Raw genomic sequence first — 17,148 nt, 5'->3', positions numbered from 1 at the left:
AAGAGGTCGCCCTCGTGCAAGACTTCTTTATTCTCCCGATTTCCCTCCTCCAGTTGGATTGACACGAAAGTCCAGTGATAACGTTGAAGTACTTTAAAGAGTCCCTTTCAGCCCCCACTTTATCATAGGAAGAAGAAGAGTAATCTAGTTTAGGGGTAAGTGCCCTTTTGTTGCCAATATCTAGAGTCCTGTTGTGTCGATAGAGCTCGGAAAACTCCTCTTTTAGTGATGGATTCTAGTAGCCCTATGCCTAGATTGCACAAGAACTACTCCGCTTCTATATTAGAAAACACTGTGTTTGAGCTTCTGAAAAGAAATGAAGATGTTACCTGATCCAAGCAGATAAGATGCTCACGGCCTGTCCTGAGCACTACGGAGATATTTCTTGATCCACATGAGAGTCAGCTCCCTACACCTACACCGGATTATGTCAATGAGAGCTTGCCAATAGAGATACTTCTGACTTAGAGGCACCGGAGTTGGCCAACTGAAATTGCATTTACAGCGAACCCTTGGTAGATGATTTAGAGCAAGATCAGATTCTTGATGATTTTTCCCTTTGTTTGATCGAGCGATGCCGAATCTTTATAGTGCATTTCCACCTATCCATGCTTTACGACTTGTCGCCATGAAGCACATGCCTGCGAAACCTTCTTATTCTATAGAATAAATAATAAAGTACTTAGAATGAATGGACTAAAGATCCACTTTTCAAAAGGGACGGCTCCGCCTACATGTGAAGATCTTTCAAGCGAAAATAATGGGTAGCCATGAGAAATCTCGATCGGCGACTCTGATACCATGATATCATTGGTAGAAGAATTCCTTGCCTCGCGAGACACGTAAAGAGACCTACCCACCACCCTTGTGCGTGCGAACCTAACAAGAGATGCTGATGCCAGCTACACCGCGCTTTCTTTCCGACCGACCTGACGTTCCGAGGAGAAGAAGGAATGGTTGTATGCATGCGCCGGACGCCTATCAAAAAGTAAAAGAAACCATGGATCGGGAGAAAGAAATCCCTACTTACTTGACAGGTTTCCGGGTCTCAGAAACATAGAAAGGATTTCACAAATAGGATAAATGTCCAGTGAGGACATCTCCTTGCTTGCTTTTTCATTGACTGATTCTAGTGGCTGGCCCAGTGAGAGAATTACCAGTGTCTGTCATTAGACTTTATCTTTCCACGGTGAACTCCTTTATTGTTGAAAATCGGCTGGCTGGATTGACCTTTGGGATTGAGTCACTCATACATTAAATCAGAGTATTTCATATAACTCTTACTTAACAGACTTAGTGGACTGATTGATTGTTTCTTAGTTAGGATTTCCTGTTTCCCCGATCCACCAGCTACATTCGCACACTTCCAAATAGTAAATGCTCCCACGGTTGGAGTTGAGACTTTCTTATCCCTCTTGTTATGACGGATTGAGCATATAATTCTTTTCTTGATTGAAATCATTCACTTTTCCTTGAAATCGTCACAAAGTAATTGGAAGAAGAAGTGCTTGAGAAGCTCATGGATATATTCTATGGTGGCTTCTCCAATAGTTCGAGCCATAGCTTCATTTCATTATTTCTATAATTTTCTTCACTTTATCATTGCCCTCAAGTACAAGTAATTTCTGACAAACTTTCTTTCCCATGGTTCGGGTGGGCACGGATATGGATGGCAAGACAGGAGTGAAGATCTCTCAGCTAAGGGCTAGACCGTACGTTTCATTGTCTGATGACGAGTGGCACACAAATCAACCTGAGAAGGATTCTGCTATGTCAAAAGTGTTTATATAAACGAATTGTTTAACGCCAAGATGCCAATAGCAATGATGGATAAAGCAACTCCCACGAGTAGGGCTCGAAAGCCGGGGACTCTCCTGGCAAAGAATCTGAACGATCTGAGTTCTTTTCTGAGAAAGAAGAAGATGCAAGGCATGGATCCAAGCCCGAAGGCGACGTGGAGTGTTATTATTATCGTTACTCCAGAGAATGGGAGGCACTCTCTTCTTGCAAAATGCAGTTATGAAATCTGTAATCTAGATGATTCTGGTTGAAGGGGACGATGCAGCCTAGCGGTTATGAAATTTTTGTTCGATTCAAAGGATTTCCACTTGAGTAAAGCTATGGTGGGAAACAAACTACCAATTAGGCAATGCGCGTCTCTATTTCTTGAATTCTCTGGTCTAGGCAACCCGAAAGCGTTGTTTAACAAAGAAAAATCTGAATTTGAAATGCAATCCGACAGAGAAAATAAACTTAAGTAACCACCAGTTGAAACTGAGCGAGGATGCCTCTCCTAATGGAAGTTACGGGCTCAAACAATACCTAATGGTAGGCAACTTTGCTACCCAAGCATCTCTTTCTTATTAAGAACGACATAAATGTTGATTTTCTACTCTCGGGAGTAGGTAAGGGGGACTATGCCCAATAAAATAGGGACTATGGTAGGCATGAAATAAAACTTCTTATCTTAGGTACGGAATTCCTCCACATTAAGACACCAACCTGCCCTTGACAAGTCAATAATCAATCACTAGATTTAGGATCACAAGCCGATGCGATGCTTCACGTCGAAATGGGTTAGTCTGCATCTGAGAGACCCCGCCTAGCTCTAAAATGGTTTCAACCTTTCCTCGACCTCATGGAATGAACTAACTCATATGCAGTGAGCATATTATCATAGACATCCCTCATGATAGCGAACTTGAAGAAGAAGCTGTTTCGACATCTACTTTATCCCAGGTGCAATAATGCTCCAAGTACGGGTTTTCGAATTCATTCCTCGCTGACCACGCGTCATCTTCAGTTCACGATTGAGGCTCAGATGGAGACTGATGAGATACAGGCTCTGGCTAAGGTTGACATCCAGGCTCTGGACAAGCGATAAGAGATAGTTTATGAAGGATCCAGCTAAGAAAATGAAATGGGTTAGTGGGAACAAGCAGCTAAAGCGCAAAGGTAAGGATGAGCTCGAGAAGTGCAAACTTGAATGATAGCTAGTGGTGGATTGAGACTTTTGAGCTTCTCCATCGATCACTTTTGCGGAAGCTGAGTCCTTTCTTTTTAAGCAAGTTCAAATCCAGCAAAAAACGAGTATCAATCTGTCCCAAGTGCGGACAGGAGAAGCCAGGTCGGATTACGACATTGAATTGAATTGAGTGGCCCCTTCCCGTCGCATCACGGCATCAACCCTGATCACCTCACTTTACGTCAATATTGGTGAGCATGCCACAAGATGTACGATTTGATTGGTTACTCCAGTTTCTAAGTGTAAGTTCCAAGTATTCTTCTTATGATAGACTGAAGGCTTATCGGTGCGCGAAGGTTCTCTGGATTGGTTGTGGTGAGCGCTGGGCGAAGGATTGTCAGTGTAAAGCTACTGTTCAACTCCATGTTGTTCAGGAAATGGCGGAATTATCGCGGAGTACTGCTGCAGGCTATTCTATGTTACAGGACCATGATGACTCTGCTTCGGATCTAAGGGTCCTCTCCGCTGAAGCTAATCAGAAATCTCCTGCACTCCATTCGGTTCAGTTAGCTTGCTCAGTAGTCCATAATTTGGATGTTACCCTCTTTTCTTGGTCGACTTGAGCACTTCCCCAGAGGCAGATGCTTTTTCTACAAAAGGGTGGGAGCATAAAATGTAGGTGAGTCAATTGCGTGTGGCCTTCAAGTATTTCGTATTGTAACAATATTAGATCGGCATCCAAACAAAGGTGCATGTACGGTTCCTAAGGGATACAATTTTTTCCTAATCATCGAGAAAGATGAAATAAGTTGATAGCGTGATCTCGTACTAACACATACTCTCTAAATATTTCAGAACTTGCATGCGGCCTTCAAGCCACAGCCGCGGTATGAGTTCTGATCCCAGACTTTGGTTTGGGGGCTGCTAGCCCCTTCGCGTCGACAAGGAAACTGTGGACGACAATGGGTTTAGAATTCAAATAAAACGAAGACACTATCGAACAAATAGAGGAAAGGGCGGAAAGGGGAAAAAGTAAAGTCTAAGCGACATATGGCATGAAAAGGAAATTCAATTTCGGTAAGACTTGATCTGAATCGTAGTTCAGATCCAAGTCGGATCAGTGAGGGCGACCGCGAAAGTCACCAAATGGGTTCGGTCCTCCTTTTCCTGATCTTTGTTTGTCCCCCCAAAAAAGGCGTGAGAGGACTGTCGATGTCAAAACCGGCGGATCTCGGGTAGGGGGTCCCGAACTGTGCGTCTAGGCGGATGGTAATAGGAGACAAGGGACATGATGTTTTTACCCAGGTTCGGCCCTCTCGATGGAGGTAAAACCCTACTCCTGCTTGATCAATATTGATGATATGGGTAGTACAAGAGTAGATCTACCACGATATCGGAGTGGCTAAACCCTAGAATCTAGCCTATGGTATGATTGTTGTTCGTCCTACGGACTAAAAATCTCCGGTTTATATAGACACCGGAGAGGGCTAGGGTTATACAAAGTCGGTTACAATGGGAGGAGATCTTCATATCGTATCACCAAGCTTGCCTTCCATGCCAAGGAAAGTCCCATCTGGACACGGCACGGAGTCTTGAATCTTGTATCTTCATAGTCCGGGAATCCGGCCAAAGGTCTTAGTCCGGCCATCCGGACACCCCCTAATCCAGGACTCCCTCAGTAGACCCTGAACCAGGCTTCAATGACGACGAGTCCGGCGCGCAAGTTGTCTTCGGCATTGCAAGGCGGGTTCCTCCTCCGAATATTTCATAGAAGATGTTGAACACCAGGGTAGTGTCTGGCTCTGCAAAATAAGTCCCACATTCCATCATAGAGAGAATAATATTTGCACCAATCGAATCTGCTGATGTATTCCGCGGTGTGACATCATGCCACGGCCAGGCTTTTATTCATTTTACCGTTCCACCTTGGCGCGTTTAGCGAGGCGGTTTTCTTGGCACGTCTTGTCAAAGCAGAGATCGTGTCCCCTTATTCCGGGATTCTCATCAATACGGGCGTGGGTAACCCAACCGTGACTTAGGTATGACTCCCTAATTAAAAGCGAGTCTCAAACGGTTACGGGGAGGGCTCTTGGTATTCACCTCCTTTATAAAGGAACCAAGGCCCGGCTCCCTTGTTCTTAAACCAATCAAATCCGCCCCTCGCTTCGAGTTCCAACACCCAAAGCTCTAGTTTTAGGCGCTTCGGACCTTCGAAGATGTCCGGCTACGACCCTCAAGGCCGGTGGATGCCTTCCTCCATTACGGAAGAAGATGTGCGAAAGCTAAGAGATGCCAGGTATCTAACCGGCGAAATCTCGCATAGACTGCCTACTCAAGGGCAAGCTGTTCCCGCTCCCCATCCTGGTGAAAGCGTGGTGTTCGCATCTCACTTCCTTCGGGAACTAGGCTTCCCGATCGATCCCTTTGTGAGGGGGCTTATGTTTTACTACGGGCTGGAGTTCCACGACCTAGCTCCGGAGTCCATCCTCCAGATCTCATCATTCATTGTCGTGTGCGAGGCCTTCCTCCATATCACCCCTCACTTCGGATTGTGGCTAAAAACTTTCAAAGTGGAATCGAAAATGATCGAGGGGCAGCACGCTGAGTGCGGAGGGGCTATAATAAGCAAGATGGACGATGCTCCATGGCCCAAATGCTCTTTTCAAGAGGAGCTCGGCTTATGGCAACGGGACTGGTTTTACATCACAGCCCCTAGGGGCACCACATGGGTGGCACCGGCTACTTTTCGCTCGGGTCCCCCACCACGGCTGGTGTCATGGGTTAATGAAGGACTTATCTGGGGGCCGCCAAAAGACGTGCCCCTGCTACAGGGCCGTATTCGAGATCTTCTAGAAAGAGATATCAATCTGACTGTAGTGGCGCAATTCATGGTGATTCGCCGCACACTGCCCTGCAAACGTCGACCTCTCCGCCTGTGGGAGTTCAATCCGGAGGGACCACGAGTCCTACAACATTTCATGGGAATGACACCCATGGAGATGTACAAATTGTTCTTCGGATCACAAGCAAGGTGTCCGGATTTGTCCGAGGACGCAACTCTAAGCTGCAACCGCCCGGATGCTAAAGTAAGTAGCCCCCCATCTAAACACACCATCCATATTTTTATCAAATCTACCCTTTAACAGAGTTGCCCTTTGAACAGGAGTGGATAGCGAAGGCGAAGCTTATCAGGTGTCCAGCCCCCCTGCCCAAGACCGTACTGAATCCCATGCTAACCAGGATGCTGGAGGCCGCGCCATTGGCGGAAGGCGAAGGGGGGAACCAAGGAGCTACCGCCTCCATGAAGGAGGCCATTAGGAAGGGAAGAATCGAAACTTCTCCCGACCAGGGAAAGAAAAGGACTGCCTCTAAAGATTCGGAGGTGATAACCTCAAAACGGGGAAAGAAATCTTCGTCAAAGGGTTTGGCACCGGAGAATGCCCCAGCCGAATCGCCCCCTAAAGGGGACCCGCTCTCCCCCAAGGCGTAAGTGAAGGGAGAGGTTCCATAATGAATCACATTCATGTTTTATTCCTGAGGAAAATAACTGAAACATTATCTTGTAGTTCAGATCTCAACCCTTCTCAGCAGAGCTCATCTTCAGGGGATCTTCGTCCAGAGATGATAGAGAGCGAAACTCCTCCTCTTGTTCCACCATCTCACGAGGCTGGCGACCCCGAGGTATCGTCCCGGAGGATTTTTTCAAGTCCGGACCCTGGGAAAGGTCGTCAGACTAGTCCGGCACCCTCTTGTGCGCCGGCGGAGGGGCTGAAGGATCTGCTTAGTAGGGCATCCATCTCAGAAGAACATCGTATGTTGATGGATACGGTGATTGGAAGGATTTCATCCGCGGAAAGCGGATTGTACAAGGCTGCCAGGAGTTTACTAACAGGCTTTGAGGTATGTAAAAAGGTGTACCTTTTGGTAGAGCCACATATTAAATGTGCCCTGTATGAATAGTAGCCCCTAAGACTCTGTGTGTCGTCACGAGTGATGGCGTACAGAGGATCATAACCCCAGGTATAATGTGCCGCCTATTCCATGAAGGTGGCAAGGCGTTCAGTGGCTAGCCGGACTGATGAATCTGCCGAACTAAAGCGGCAACTTGACATAGCAGATGCCGACATCGCGCTTGTACATAAGCGGCTAGACGAGGCTCAAGGTATGTTCAAAAGACACCCAGTAATAGGAGCTTGATGCTCGGGCCTTATATATGTTTTATGTAGATGGTGCTGCTGCCGTGGAGAACCTTCGGGCGGAACTTGCCCGAGCAAAGGAGCAAGCAAGGAAGAGTGATGCGGCTGCCGTTAAAGCGGCTGAAGAGCTAAAAGCCGAACAGGCTGCTCACTGCCAGAGCAAGAAGGAAATGGCCGAGATGGCCATAAAACTGAAGGATGCTACCGACCGCTGTAGATTTCTTGAACAAGAAGATAGGGCGGCTCAGAAGGGTTTTGAAAAGATCACTGCCGAAGCCAAGGATACTCGCTCTGCCATGAGAGCGATGAAGGAGGAGTTGCGTCAGGCCGGAGATATCACGGCTGGAAAGCCTTATATGCTGCGGATGAAGTTCGGAGACCCCAAGTATGCTCCATTAGACCGGTAGTGGAGTTCGGAAAACGCTTATCTGGATTTGGCCGCAAGTGCGGCGGACGCGACCGAACACTTCCGCAGCCGAGGTGACCATGAATTGGAAGAGCTTTTTTGGTCGCAGTACCACAATCCAGAACGCCCACTGTCAGTATCCGACCGTTTAGCCGCCTGGGCGGAGCTGAACAGGTTATCCGGACTCGCCATGAAGTATGTTGCGAGTCGTCTGTGGGCGGAGACGCCGGATCCGAAGAGTTATTTTGGCTTGGTGCAGCAATTCCTTGGTTTGGTGCCGCATGCTGATGCAATGAATAGGTCGGCGTGCATAGAGGGCGCACAGATGGCTCTTGCCCGTGTCAAGACATACTGGGCAGATATGAAGGCCAGTATTGTTGCGTCCCAGGATTCGGACGAAAGCCGAGTACCTGCCAAGCACTATTTCGAGGAAGTTCTTCCTGGCGCTCGTATAATAGAGTCACAGTGCTCGAAGGATGTTGTGTTCGAATAGCTTATACTATTTGTAAGACGAATTGTGTTTTTATGAAAAAAGCTTTTTTATACTTGTGCTTGCAAGAATCATGATGCCTCTTGTGTGGCCGTTTAATGTATATATTTGTATATAACCTGAAAGATGGCAGTCGTTGGCTTCAGCCCCCATGCATAGAATGCGGGGGTGTTCGCAAAAAGGCGCCTTTTCACACTTAATCCAACGTCTTGGTCCTACAAAGGAGGTGGTGGCGCGGCGAACTAGGCAACCGGACTATAATGCTTTATCACTTTCACTTAGCCATAGGAGTTTGACAGTGGGACTACTGAATAGCCCCTAGGGGCACCGCGCTCGCCCGAATTCGAGGCGCGAGTGTGCCTGACCGGGAAGCGGCCCTTCGTTAATGCGGGGGAATCCCAAAGATTCCGAAAGTCATCGAGTGGTTGACCAGTCTCTCGCTATATCATGACAGTCAGTTTTCGGCTTTCTCTACTAAGATGCTCACCCGGCCGAACCGGGGCACAATCGCAGTAGTTCTCCTGGTGCTACGTTAGCCGATATAATGGAACGCAAGGCAACAAAACACAGGAGTGGGCAAACCCAACATTTGACCAAAGACATGATTCAGAGCTGATGCATATAGGGCCAAACTCGCAACGCCGAACACTCCTTAAGGTATTCGGTCTTTATGAAGACGGGCCGAAATAGAGCCCTTGGTAAAAAAGCCCCTAGTGTCCAGGTATGTGCAAAAATTCTGGCGTGGCCACATGCCAAGACGCCAGCCTCCTCCTCGGCTATAGAAAAAACCGGGGGATGTTATCAATAAGAGACAGTAAAAAAGGTTTACGCAGGGTCTTAATCTGAAAAGAATCCTTGGAACGGGTCCCTGCTGCACGTCTGCGCCTGTGTCTCCGTTGTGCCGTATCCTGGGCGGGCGTAGCACGATGTTCGTCTATGAAAGAGAGGAACTTAGTAAAAAATAAGCGTGCGAGAAATCTATATTGAAATAAACAAGATATAGTTGGAGAAAGAGTTGGGCCGTATTGTCTCCGGGCGTGAGCACACGGAGCCCCTTGCACGAGGGTATGCGGCTATTTGAGCATGTTGACGCTGGACTCGTCTAGCCGTGTCCGGGATAGTAGGGCTGGATTTATGGGCGGCTGTCTAGGAAGCCCCACCCCTGCCCATACTTTTGGGGATCAATTTATGTTCCCTTGTAATGAAATGATGCCATTTGGACCGGGCATTTTAAGTGTAAGGGATGCATAGTGCGGTATTGCATTAAAGCGGGCGAAAGCTTCACATCCCAGTAGCGCTTGATAGCGACTTACGAATGGGGCGATGTGGAATGTTAGCATTTCGCTTCAAAAGTTGTCGGGTGATCCGAACGTGACTTCTAACGTAAGGGAACCCATACTTGGGGTATCCGAACCTGGCGTTACTCCTCGAAAGGAAGTGTTGCCGAGGTGGATTACGACTGGGTTTACCCCAAGTTTGCGGATTGTGTCCTGATATAACAGGTTCAAGTCGCTGCCGCCGTCCATAAGGGAGTTTGTAAATTGGAGTCCATTAATGATTGGATTTAGGACCAAGGCAGTCCAGCCTGCGTTCTGGTCTACTCTAGAGTAATCCTAATGATCAAAGGTGATTGGTTGTAACAACCAGTGGGGTTGCTCCTCCGGGGCTGGCTGTACGGCGTGTGTCGTTGTAGGTGCCGTTCTATTCTTCCATTTTGTCACATGAAGTAGATTTACTGTCTTGACTTCTTGTGGGAACTTCTTTTGTTCTCCGGTGATCTGCTCGTGGGGTGCATCGTCATCTTCGCTTGGTGTGTTGAGCCCCTTGTGTTCGGTGTTGAGCTTGCCGGACTGCTTAAAGACCCAACAATCTCTGTGGGTATGGTTTGCAGGTCTCCCCGGAGTGCTGTGGATTTGACATATTTTGTCCAAAATTTTGTTGAGGCTGGATAGCTCGTCCCTATCGTCTTTGGGGGGCAGCTTTTTCTGATTTTGCCGAGAGCTTTTGAATTCGGCGTTTACTGCCGTGCTCGTCGGGCTGTTGTCCTTTATCTGGCACGGTTCTTTGTTACGGCACGGCTTCCCGTTCCCATCTCTGTGTTTGGACGTACTCGGGTCGCTGGTGCTGCTCTTGCCAACCAGCTATCCTCTCCTGCATAGAAGCGGGTCATGAGGCTTGTTAGCACGGCCATTGTTCGCGGCTTTTCTTGGCCGAGGTGTCTCGCGAGCCATTCGTCTCGGACGCTATGTTTGAAACCTGCTAGGGCCTCTGCGTCCGGACAGACGACTATCTAATTCTTTTTGATAAGGAATCTGTTCCAGAGCTTCCGGGCTGACTCTCCGGGCTGCTGAGTTATATGACTCAGATCATCTGCATCTGGGGGCCAGACATAGGTCCCTTGAAAATTTGCCCGGAAAGTATCCTCAAGCACTGCCCAACTTCCCATGGTGTTTTCGGGAAGGCTTTTAAGCCAATGCCGGGCTGGCCCTTTGAGCTTAAGGGGTAAGTATTTTATGGCGTGGAGGTCGTCTCCTCTGGCCATGTGTATGTGGAGGATGTAGTCCTCGATCCAGACTCTAGGGTCTGTTGTTCTGTCGTATGCTTCTATGTTTACTGGCTTGAATTCGGCTGGGAATTCATGATCCAACACCTCATCAGTAAAACATAGGGGGTGTGCGGTGCCCCTGTATTTAGGCGTGCCGCGATGTTCGGGTATTTTTTGCGTTGCATCACTCATTGGAGCTTCCTTTCTTGGCCTATAGATGGATCTGGTTGGGCCAGTTTTTTGATGCGAATTCTTGGACGGATCGCGCGCCATATTGAGTGCGGCGTCCTTTGATGCGTGAGATTGATCGTAGGGTCGTCTATCCGACCTTGTGGCTTCCTTATTTTTTGACTGTGGGGGCTTTATGGCTTCTTCGTCAAATTCCGGTAGTAGTTTCCGCTTCGGATAGCTCTTTGTGTGGCGACTACTACCGTACTTGTGTGCGGTATTGAGTACTTTGCCCCATCTGATCCTGAGTGCATCTTCCACTATCTTGAGCCTCCGCTTCTGCTTTCTCAGGCTACATGCAGTGGCGATGAGCCTTTGGTGGAGGTTCTGATGTTCCAGCAATTTGTTTGGTGTGAGGTTGTCCAGGCTATTATCTTTCCTGGGGATTGGTTGTTCGGATTGTCCGCCCTGCTTGGACGGATGCTCGACGGCATGTTCATCATCCGTTGAGTCACCCTGCTCTATGGTTGGGTCTTTGTCGAGGTGGGGCTTGGCCTTGCGCTTACGCCGCCGCTTTGATTGTTTTTCGGGGGAGCGATCCCTGGCCACATCCTTTTGGTCCTGGTTGTCGTTTCTGTTGTATGTGTCCACCATGCATACATTGTATGATGAGGTGGTTTTTCGGAGCCCTGTAGGTGCTGGTTCTTGATCGTCTCCTTTATCGGCGTCCATACCGTCGATATCTTCGGAGTCGAAATCGAGCATGTCGGTTATATCTTCGACAGTGGCTATCAAGTGGGTGGTGGGTGGGTTTCGAATTTCGTCGTCCGCATCCCAACCACCCCGACTGTAGTCCGGCCGGGGTTCTTTCGACAAAGAGAGGGACTTTAGCGAATTTAGGATATCGCCAAAGGGCGAGTGCTGAAAGACGTCCGCGGCGGTGAACTCCATGATCGGAGCCCGATCGGGTTAGATCGAAAGGGGTGCCGAATATTCAGAGTCCGGAATGGAGCCCGTCACCTTGGAGTTACCGGCCTTGCAAAGGACTTGGCTGGTATTCGGCTCTATAGCCGCAGAGATTGCGGCTCCTAGGGCGGCGTCCAACCGTCCGTCCCTGGCTAGCGCAGTCGGCTCCGAACTAATGCTCGGAGCGAACACCTGAGTGGCGCTCTGGTCGCTGTCCGGCGGCAGAGCTAGATCATGCCCATCAAGACAGTGCGGCGCGCCCGGTCGTGGCCCGAATCCGTCGAAGATCAAGTCTCCGCGGGTGTCAGCCGTGTAGTTTAAGCTTTCAAACCTGACCTGACGGCCAGGGGCATAGCTTTCGATCTGCTCCAGATCGCCAAACGAGTCGGACCGTAGTGCGAAGCCGCCGAATACGAAGATCTGTCCGGGGAGAAAAGTCTCATCCTGGACCGTATCGCAATTGTCGAGCGAAGAAGCCATCGGGCCTAAAGGCGACGGCACAGAGGAACTCTCAATGAAAGCACCAATGTCGATGTCAAAACTGGCGGATCTCGGGTAGGGGGTCCCGAACTGTGCGTCTAGGCGGATGGTAACAGGAGACAAGGGACACGATGTTTTTACCCAGGTTCGGGCCCTCTCGATGGAGGTAAAACCCTACTCCTACTTGATTAATATTGATGATATGGGTAGTACAAGAGTAGATCTACCACGAGATCGGAGTGGCTAAACCCTAGAATCTAGCCTATGGTATGATTGTTGTTTGTCCTACGGACTAAAACTCTCCGGTTTATATAGACACCGAAGAGGGCTAGGGTTATACAAAGTCGGTTACAATGGGAGGAGATCTTCATATCGTATCGCCAAGCTTGCCTTCCACGCCAAGGAAAGTCCCATCCGGACACGGGACGGAGTCTTCAATCTTGTATCTTCATTGTCCGGGAGTCCGGCCAAAGGTCTTAGTCCGGCCATCCGGACAACCCCTAATCCAGGACTCCCTCAAGGACGTTGCAGATGTCCGGGATGGACACGACTTCTTCTAACGCTAGAAGACCACAGGAAGAAACCCGGGACCAGAGCATGTCGTGAAAGACGCACACGGGGCGGACGTGTTTCGACTGTGTCTCCGGGGCACAGTTGAATGTAGATATCATTAACGCGAGGATAAGGATACCAGGCCGAGAAACCCGGGCAAGTACTCCCCTAATGTGCCGGTCGCTAGCGCATCCAGGGCCTCGGCGCCCAGCTCTGCTGGAGAGGCCGTCACTGATCTGAAAAGTGCGTCTGCGGTTCAGATAGACTGATTCTGCGAACGCCTGCCCCAGGAATCAATAAAAAAACAAGTGCTAAGTTTCATTTCAGATCAGTGAATAAACCAAAAAAGAGACCTTTCTTTCTCGATGCCACACTATGCTCTTCTTCAAAAAATGAGAGTTTTCGGTGGAACCGGTGAACCACGCGAGCTGGTTAGATGCGTGGGGCAGAGGGCTCGTAGTACCTGATAGCGCAACTATGCAGTGGAAGGGAAGGAGCCTAAATTGACCCCCTTCTTTCTTTTTTATTCAAAGACACAAAAGCAAGCACAAAAGAGATTGGACTCTCAGATGAGACTAAGCAGCTACCATTCCGACGCGCCCCTGACCCTATCTTGATTCAAACCAAAAACCCTCTCTAAGTTGGTGCCTAGTTGAAGCTGTCATTCAAAGAATAAATGGGAATCCAAATCCACTTTTAGGGATATAGATGAAGTCTCGCTCAGTAAAGAGAGTTGTAGATTCGTAGAAGAGGATCAGAGTACGCGCGCTACAAAAGGCAGCTAGCTAATGAAAGTAAGTGGAAAGAATATAGTACTTTTGTCCTGACCCCTCCGAGGCCCCCGGTTGTTTTGGCGCGCCCTACCCCAACGTTAGACTATTGCCTTTTTAGCCTACGCTTGCTGCTTGCAGCATGGATTCGATAGATCTATCGAATCCATGCTTCCCTCGCCCTGAAGCGAGACTCTATCCAGATCTCAAAGAATAACAAGCTAGGCGGCCGACGGGCAAAGAAAGGGGGTGGGGCATTTACTTGAAAATGACAACCGCCTGTTCCAGCAGTGGGGGCCTTGCACGAGAGCAAACCTACGATTAAGTAGCAGTTGCTTTCGCTGATGGGCCCAGTGAGGGGGGGGCATTGTCCCTCAGTTCTTACCAACCTCAGGTGTTTACATCTAACTTATTATCTTCTTTTTTCAAGCAAGCCTGACCTCAGCTGTCCATTTCTTATTCATTCAGGGCGCCCCTAGTGGACTTGGCGGTGCTCCTTTCTCAAGCCAGAACAACTCTGAACGTTAGGGAAAATAAGGGAAGACCACCTGAGCGAACCGACCGAAGGGACTTTACTTATCCGAACCGAACGTTAGCGGCTTAAGCTAAGCCTATCATGAGCCGCGTTGCTGCTTGATCGGCGGGGAGGAAGATCTCAAAGTATGGGGCAAATGATCAAGCGCTTTGACTTTGCTTTGTCCCCCGGGATCCACCACAGGTTGCGTTTGAGAGCCGTGTGATGGGTGACTATCTAGCACTGTTCAGAGAGCACATGTATGTAGTCTGCGCTGGTGAATGGAAGCCCCGCAAAAAATAAGCGGCTCTTCCCATGGCTCTGTCACCATTGACTCTATTCATTATTATGGTAAATCATTGTATCAAGATGTCAATCTTAGATCTTATTTTAGTTCGATACGTCCACCTACAAAACTCGCCCTTGGCTTTCGTCTCGGTAGGTGTATTATTCTACATTTTCCCAAAAGGACATTCATTCATTTCTTTCTTCCCGGGCGATCACCATGACTAAAACGAAAACAAGACAAGAAATCAAGACCCGTACTATAGGAAAAGGGCTGGTGGCCGACATTTGTGAAAGTCGGGCCGATCGGGTGTCTTCATTCAAGCGAGGGTACAGAGGAAGAATGAAACGAAGTGAGAGGCTGGGGGGCAGGGAAAAGAGTCGAGTCGATTGACCGGGAGAAGCAAAACGAAATCCGGATTTGGCCGAAAAAGATGCAACGTTATGGATACCATGACCAATCACCATCGAGAAAGAAGAATTTTGATAAATCACTTCGGGTGAGCGGGGCCTTCAAGCGGCCTCAATACGCTGGGGTTGTAAATGGCATACCTTTCCTTATGGGAAATGCCGCCTCCTTACTAAAAATTAATAGAATCAAGTTATTTTTACCAAAGAAGTCCCGCACTGACGGCGCGATGAGTCATCTACTAAAAAGGACCCTCCCCGCTGTGCGCCCCTCCTTGAATTATTCGGTCATGCAATACTTTTTTAATGCTAAGATTAAAATGCATTTCGACCCCGTCCTAGTTCTCAATCATTTTGTGGCACCGGGTGTGGCTGAACCATCTACGATGGGGGGAGCGAAGGGAGGAAGCTTAGATAAGAGAATACACTCTCGCATCGCTTTTTTTTAGAAAGCTCTACCAACGAGAAAAAGTGTTTGGCCCGAGCCAAAAAGAGGTTGATCCACTTCATTTGCCAAGCGAATGATCTTCGCTTCGCGGGAACAACAAAAACCACCATATCGCTCTTTCCTTTCTACGGTGCTACCTTCTTTTTTCCAAGGGATGCGGTTGGGGTGTATAATAACCCTTTTTTTTAGTATGCCCGGAAACAACTCCTAGCTCAATTTAGGATCAAATGTAGGAACCTCATGGGTAAGGATAAGGTAATGGAATTGATAGAGAAATTCATAGACCTAGGTAGGATAGGAAAATTGATAAAGGGAATAGAGATGATACTGAGAAAGAGGATAATTCCGTACGAGTACAACTCTTATTTGAACGAAGTGCAAAAAATGCGATCTTTTTTGTCTAATAGAACAAACACAAATACCTTAATTGAGTTGGTAAAGATCAAATCTGTTTATCAAAGTGCTTCTCTGATTGCTCAAGACATCTCTTTTCAACTGAGGAACAATCCAATCTCATTTCGTTCCATTTTTAGTAAAATAGTGAAGGATATTCCATTAATAATGCCAAAAGGGGTGGAGGGGATACGTATTTGTTGTTCTGATCGATTAGGGGGTGCGGAAATAGCTAGAACTGAATGCGGAAAGTATGGAAAAACATCTTGTAATGTATTTAACCAGAAAACCGATTATGCTCCTGCGGAAGTATCTACTCGTAATGGAATTTCAGGTGTCAAAGTGTGGATCTCATATAGTCAAAATAAGAAGGGACGTGCTATATCCGAAATGTACGAAATATAGTAAATATTTTAAATGCAGATGTAGTAGGGGTCGCGAACCGGATGGTACACAACTTGATTTTGGGAGATATGGCACCAAAAGTTGTAGAGCTGGTCGTCTTTCATATCGAGCCATTGAGGCAGCACGTCGGGCTACAATCGAACAATTCCATCGTGCTATGAGCGGACAATTCCGAAGAAATTGTAAGATATGGGTAAGAGTTCTCGCAGATCTTCCTATTACGGGGAAACCCTCAGAAGTTCGAATGGGAAGAGGAAATCCAATTTCGGTAAGACTTGATCTATCATCTTATTCTTTTGGTTTCTTTTTGGGGGGACTGATAATAGTTCTCATTGTGATTGTGGCTGTAGTTTTAGATCCCTCTTTGATCGTGACAGATCAAGCTAGGGAACTAATCATGGAATGGATTCTCTCACTTGCCCAATCTTTTTATCACATTCTACGGGCCCTTTTCGAAGAAATGCGGCAAACCTTGAGTGGACGGGAGCGCTATGCCCCCCTGGTAGGAACAGAGCTGCTGGCAAGAAAAACTCCTTCGCGTTCGGAGGAGGAAACCTCCAAGGCGGCATACATTCATCTAATGCTATCAGATGAGAGTGATAGTGAGAGCATTAACCAACAAAGGGGTGGGAGCGATGTGCCGCCTTTAACTATTGACTTGAATCGACCGACTCAGGATCAGGAAGATATTCGGCAATATGCCGAATCAATAAAGGAATTTCGGATTGATGAGCAATTTGAGAATTTCAAAAGGAATTATTCCACTTCCCCGCTCTATGATCAATTATGCGCCTACGTCGGAGATGCTGATGTTGTTAAAAACCAGTGTATCCGAGAGATCTCGGAGAACTTTCATGCAACAGACGCTGGGTTAATCGATTTCGTCAATCAGATGGATGACACTGAAGGGCAAAGAAGAGTCATATGGGATCTTATCAAGCTTCATTTCCAGGATGAGCTTGATAAGATCCCACCCGAACTACAACAAAATGAAAATCCAGAGGAGGAATGAATGGTATGGTAGCCATCATCATCATTCTCTTTTTCGTTATAAAGATAAAGGGCTTGCTTCATTTGAAGAGTTAGTTGGCCGGCCTACCGACCCGCAGATGTAGAGACAGAGATAGAGGTTGCCTCTCTTCTTGAACTGCGAAATC

At 47.9% G+C, this 17,148-nt stretch overlaps 1 pseudogene; it reads left to right on the top strand.

Annotated features, from left to right (window-relative positions):
• The first annotated feature begins 4,015 nt into the window (after window positions 1-4,015).
• LOC119367725 lies at window positions 4,016-16,034 on the top strand (annotated as a pseudogene).
• The last annotated feature ends 1,114 nt before the right edge of the window (window positions 16,035-17,148 follow it).

The sequence above is a fragment of the Triticum dicoccoides genome, chromosome 2B, assembly GCF_002162155.2.
Source record: "Triticum dicoccoides isolate Atlit2015 ecotype Zavitan chromosome 2B, WEW_v2.0, whole genome shotgun sequence".
Classification (NCBI taxonomy): Eukaryota; Viridiplantae; Streptophyta; class Magnoliopsida; order Poales; family Poaceae; genus Triticum; species Triticum dicoccoides.
Note: the sequence above shows the minus strand (reverse complement) of the source record. Positions and strands in the feature narration are given on the sequence as shown.